At 44.2% G+C, this 6,000-nt stretch overlaps 1 protein-coding gene across 4 annotated transcripts in view; it reads left to right on the top strand.

The window, feature by feature from the left end:
* Positions 1-5,097: 5,097 nt before the first annotated feature.
* The window catches only part of LOC128701950 (F-box DNA helicase 1), a 108,635-nt gene continuing 107,732 nt past the window's right edge, over positions 5,098-6,000 (top strand). For 3 of the 4 annotated variants that reach the window (XM_070101432.1, XM_070101433.1, XM_070101431.1), the window contains exon 1: positions 5,098-5,182. The gene's annotated coding sequence lies outside the window, so the exon portion shown is untranslated. Of the gene's footprint in view, positions 5,183-5,275; positions 5,296-6,000 lie in introns of those variants that run through there. The other variant, XM_070101430.1, reaches the window with a different exon arrangement.

Raw genomic sequence — 6,000 nt, 5'->3', positions numbered from 1 at the left:
CCAGGACACCCAGAGAATCGGGAACCAGGACAACCAGAGAGTCAAGAACCAGGACACCCAGAGAATCGGGAACCAGGACATCCAGAGAATAAAAAAACAGGGCACCTAGAGAATCAGGATCCAGGACACCCAGAGAATTAGGAACCAGAACATCCAGAGAATCGGGAACCAGGACACCCAGAGAATCAAGAACCAGGACACCCAGAGAATCAGGAACCAGGACACCCAGAGAATCGGGAACCAGGACACCCAGAGAGTCAAGAACCAAAACACCCAGAGAATCAGGAACCAGGACACCCAGAAAATCAAGAACCAGGACACCCAGAGAATCAGGAATTAGGACACTCAGATAATCAAGAACCAGGACACCCAGAGAATCAGGAACCAGGACACCCAGATTATCAAGAACCAGGACACCCAGAGAATCAAGAACCAGAACACCCAGAGAATCAGGACATCCAGAGAATCAAGAACTAGGGCACCTAGAGAATCAGGAACCAGGACACCCAGAGAATTAGGAACCAGGACATCCAGAGAATCGGGAACCAGGACACCCAGAGAATCAAGAACCAGGACACCCAGAGAATCAGGAACCAGGACACCCAGAGAATCAGGAACCATGATACCCAGAGAATCAAGAACCAGGACACCCAGAGAATCGAGAACCAAAATACCCAGAGAATCAAGAACCAGGACACCCAGAGAATCAAGAACCAGGGCACCTAGAGAATCAGGAACCAGGACACCCAGAGAATTAGGAACCAGGACATTCAGAGATTCGGGAACCAGGACACCCCAGAGAATCAAGAACCAGGACACCCAAAGAATCAGGAACCAGGACACCCAGAGAATCAGGAACCAGGACATCCAGTGAATCAAGAATCAGGGCACCTAGAGAATCAGGAACCAGGACACCCAGAGAATTAGGAACCAGGACATCCAGAGAATCAAGAACCAGGACACCCAGAGAATCAAGAACCAGGACACCCAGAGAATCAGGAACCAGGACACACAGAGAATCGGGAACCAGGACACCCAGAGAGTCAAGAACCAAAACACCCAAAGAATCAGGAACCAGGACACCCAGAAAATCAAGAACCAGGACACCCAGAGAATCAGGAACTAGGACACTCAGAGAATCAAGAACCTGGACACAGAGAATCAGGAACCAGGACACCCAGAGAATCAGGAACCAGGACACCCAGATAATCAAGAACCAGGACACCCACAGAATCAAGAACCAGGACACCCAGAGAATCGGGAACCAGGACACCCAGAGAGTCAAGAACCAAAACAGCCAGAGAATCAGGAACCAGGAAACCCAGAAAATCAAGAACCAGGACACCCAGAGAATCAGGAACCAGGACACCCAGATTATCAAGAACCAGGACACCCAGAGAATCAAGAACCAGGACACCCAGAGAATCAGGAATCAGGACATCCAGAAAATCAAGAACTAGCGCACCTAGAGAATCAGGAACCAGGACACCCAGAGAATTAGGAACCAGGACATCCAGAGAATCGGGAACCAGGACACCCAGAGAATCAAGAACCAGGACACCCAGAGAATCAGGAACCAGGACACCCAGAGAATCAGGAACCATGACACCCAGAGAATCAAGAACCAGGACACCCAGAGAATCGAGAACCAAAATACCCAGAGAATCAAGAACCAGGACACCCAGAGAATCAAGAACCAGGGCACCTAGAGAATCGAGAACCAAAATACCCAGAGAATCAAGAACCAGGACACCCAGAGAATCAATAACCAGGGCACCTAGAGAATTAGGAACCAGGACACCCAGAGAATTAGGAACCAGGACATTCAGAGATTCGGGAACCAGGACACCCAGAGAATCAAGAACCAGGACACCCAAAGAATCAGGAACCAGGACACCCAGAGAATCAGGAACCAGGACATCCAGAGAATCAAGAACCAGGACACCTAGAGAATCAGGAACCAGGACACCCAGAGAATTAGGAACCAGGACATCCAGAGAATCAAGAACCAGGACACCCAGAGAATCAAGAACCAGGACACCCAGAGAATCAGGAACCAGGACACCCAGAGAATCGGGAACCAGGACACCCAGAGAGTCAAGAACCAAAACACCCAAAGAATCAGGAACCAGGACACCCAGAAAATCAAGAACCAGGACACCCAGAGAATCAGGAATTAGGACACTCAGAGAATCAAGAACCAGGACACAGAGAATCAGGAACCAGGACACCCAGTGAATCAGGAACCAGGACACCCAGATAATCAAGAACCAGGACACCCAGAGAATCAAGAACCAGGACATCCAGAGAATCAGGACATCCAGAGAATCAAGAACCAGGGCACCTAGAGAATCAGGAACCAGGACACCCAGAGAATTAGGAACCAGGACATCCAGAGAATCGGGAACCAGGACACCCAGAGAATCAAGAACCAGGACACCCAGAGAATCAGGAACCAGGACACCCAGAGAATCAGGAACCAGGACACCCAGAGAATCAAGAACCAGGACACCCAGAGAATCGAGAACCAAAATACCCAGAGTATCAAGACCCAGGACTCCCAGAGAATCAAGAACCAGGGCACCTAGAGAATCAGGAACCATGACGCCCAGAGAATTAGGAACCAGGACATCCAGAGATTCGAGAACCAGGAAACCCATAGAATCAAGAACCAGGACACCCAGAGAATCAGGAACCAGGGCACCGAGAGAATCAAGAACCAGGATATCCAGAGAATCAGGAATCAGGGCACCGAGAGAATCAAGAACCAAGATACCCAAAGAATCGAGAACCAGGACACGAAGTCAAGAACCAGGACACCCGGAGAATCAAGAACAAGACACCCAGTAAATCAGGAATCAAGGTACCCAGAGAATCAAGACCCAGGGCACCCAGAGAATCAAGACCCAGGGCACCCAGAGAAGGAAGGAATAATACTGGTCACTGGTAACTAGGAGAAATGATGACTGGGGGACCCAGAGTAATAAGAGCAGTGGTTTATAACCCCCATTGAACAATAGACGGCTGAGACAGGAGCATGAGGAAAACGACAAGGCCACGGTATAAATTCTAGAAAAGTATCAGATAGAGAAAGTAAAACCAAAGTTAAATTAGTGACTGTAGGTGATTTTAATCCCAAAGAAATAGACTGAGAGAACTGTCACACACGTCGAGGACCGACCAGAAATATGGAAAGAAAAATTGATGGAGATAGCAATGGAAAATTTCATGACTCATCATGGCAAAGAAGCCACAAGAGTGAGGGCAGGGGACGAACCAGCTCTACTAGACCTGGTCTTCACTTTAAGTGAATCTAACATAGATGAAATTGAATATGGTCTTCCACTAGAAGCTAGTGACCGCATGGCGCTCAGCTTAGAACACTCAGTAGAGCCAGAAGAAAAGAGGAAATGCAAATAACAAACCAAATAACAGAAGAGGGAATATGCAGGGATGAGAAATTGTGTAAATGGAGCCCAGTGGAAGAGAGAGCTAACTAGACAGACAATTCATGAGGTGATGGAGGGCATCGTCAGGGAGTGCCTGGAGGTAACAGCTTGTTGGTACCTCACAGGAGGTGTGAGAAGTCAATATACAAAGAGACTCTTGATTTAATCAGAGCTACAGAAGCCCGAGTAAGGGAGTAAGTTGATTTAGGTACAGGTACACATAAACACAGTTACACAAATTGTCAAACATAGTAACACATGTGTAAATTACCTAGAATAACCCCAAAAAAGTTACTTATTTCCACAGGGGTAAAGAGAGATTTTTTTCTGGGGTAGAGGAGCATGGAAAGAGTGCAGAACACACGATGACAGAATAGGGAGGGAAGCAGAATAACAGTGAATGAATATGCAAGGATGAAAAGAGCTGAACGACAGTTTGATATACATAGCAACAAAGAATAAAGGTACTACACAGTCGTATAAGGAAGAAGATGACCGTAAAAGGCCAAATAAAAAGGCTGAAGAGGGAGGGAGGGGAACTAACAGCGCAATTTCACTCTCAACCACAAAGCCTGTTGTTGTTGATTCAGATGGAATATTATGTCATGCACATGAGTACAGTAATAAAATAAAATCCTTAATAATAATATTATTTTTCTTTCTACAAGTATATATACAAGGTATACAGACCATAGCTGACACCAATGACATACTTTTATATAGAAAACTGCTTGTTATGCAGAGCATTTCGGGCAAATTACGTCAGTTTTGTCCCAGGATGCGACCCACACCAGTCGGTTAACACCCAGGTACCCGGTTTTACTGATAAGTGAACATGGACAGTCGTTGTAGGGAAACACGCCCAATGTTTTTACCCTTGACGGGAATCAAACCCGGACCCGTGGCCTGATGGCCACGGTGGCTCGTGAAGTTTACAGCTCATTTGGTTAAAATTTTGATATAATTACAGTGCAAATACAAATTGATGCACATGCATATAATGACTTATAATGACCGGACCGCGGGGGCGTAGACCCCCGAAACCCTCTCCAGGTATACATATTCATTGAATCAATTTTAACTTGTATACATTAATGTCCTTATATATATATATATGTATATATATATATATATATATATATATATATATATATATATATATATATATATATATATATATATATATATATATATATATATATATATATATATATATATATATATGTATATATAATATGTATTACACGTGTAGTCTTAAGTTAGACTTTAAGCTTGCCCGAAATACTCTGCATAAACATAAGCTTTTTAGTGGATTATCAAGTGTCCCGTAGCTGGGTTGGTAACTCACTCAGCTCACATACTAAGGTCCGGGGTTCGATCCCTGGGACAGTTGAAAACATTAGGACGTGTTTCCTTAAGACACCTGCTGTCCATGTTCACCTAACAGTAAATAGGTACCTGGGTGTTAGTGGACTGGTGTGGGTCGCATCCTGGGACAAAACTGACCTAATTTGCGGGAAATGCTGAGCATAACAAGGGACTTTCTATATAGTAGTATGTCACTGGTGTCAGCTATGGTCTGTATAAGTTGTATCATGTACTTGTAGAAATAAAGATGATTATTATTAAAATTAATCATAATTCCCAGGACTCCCGGGAGGGTCCACTGAGACATAAGCTTTAGTTGTCCTTAACAACCTTAACAACAACAACAACAACAGCGAACAAATACGGTATGACTGTCTTATCTTGATGTTTTTTTATGTAAAAAATTATCATTGACCAGAGTATTATTGCCATAAATATTCAGTGAAAACCTGTGCTTATTTTACAGTAGGAACTTGACGTAAATAAGACGGGAAGCGCATTTATTTTGGAAATAAGCAATTCTTATTGTAACTGATTTTCTCATTGTTTTGTTACTTAGCTGTTTTCACTTTCAAGGTTATAATTATGGGTAATTTCTACTGTATCTTACAGCCAGGCTTTAAATAATAAGATATTACAAGGACGACAATGGAAATAAGTAACTTTGACTCTTTTTGGGGTTATCCTGGAGAGTAATTCACACATATGTTACATAAGAACATAAGAACGAAGGAACACTGCAGCAGGCCTACTGGCCCATGCGAGGCAGGTCCAGATCTCCTACCGGCTTAAGCCAATGCACCCAACCTAGTCAGGTCAGGTCACATTGACTTAAGGGAGGAACACGGCAACCGATCTGGCAGCACAAAATAGCGAAATAAAATTAGCAAAATCAGATGAACCCCAACTCCCACCAACAGAAACAGCAAACAGACTCAATGATTTCTTCTCCACTATAGGACAAAACCTTGCCAATAAAATCCCAAGCTCAGATACCCCACCAAATGACTACCTCACTGGCAACTACCCGAACACACTGTTCCTAGCTCCGACTAACCCATACGAAGTCTCCCTTATTATCAACACACTAAAAAACAAGGCAGGAGATTTAAATACCTTACCACCCTTTATATACAAAAAAGTGTCTGGTGGTCTGGTGGTTAACGCTCTCGCTTCACACGGT

This window comes from Cherax quadricarinatus, chromosome 77 (assembly GCF_038502225.1).
Source record: "Cherax quadricarinatus isolate ZL_2023a chromosome 77, ASM3850222v1, whole genome shotgun sequence".
Classification (NCBI taxonomy): domain Eukaryota; kingdom Metazoa; phylum Arthropoda; class Malacostraca; order Decapoda; family Parastacidae; genus Cherax; species Cherax quadricarinatus.
This window is presented reverse-complemented; position numbering and strand designations above follow the sequence as displayed.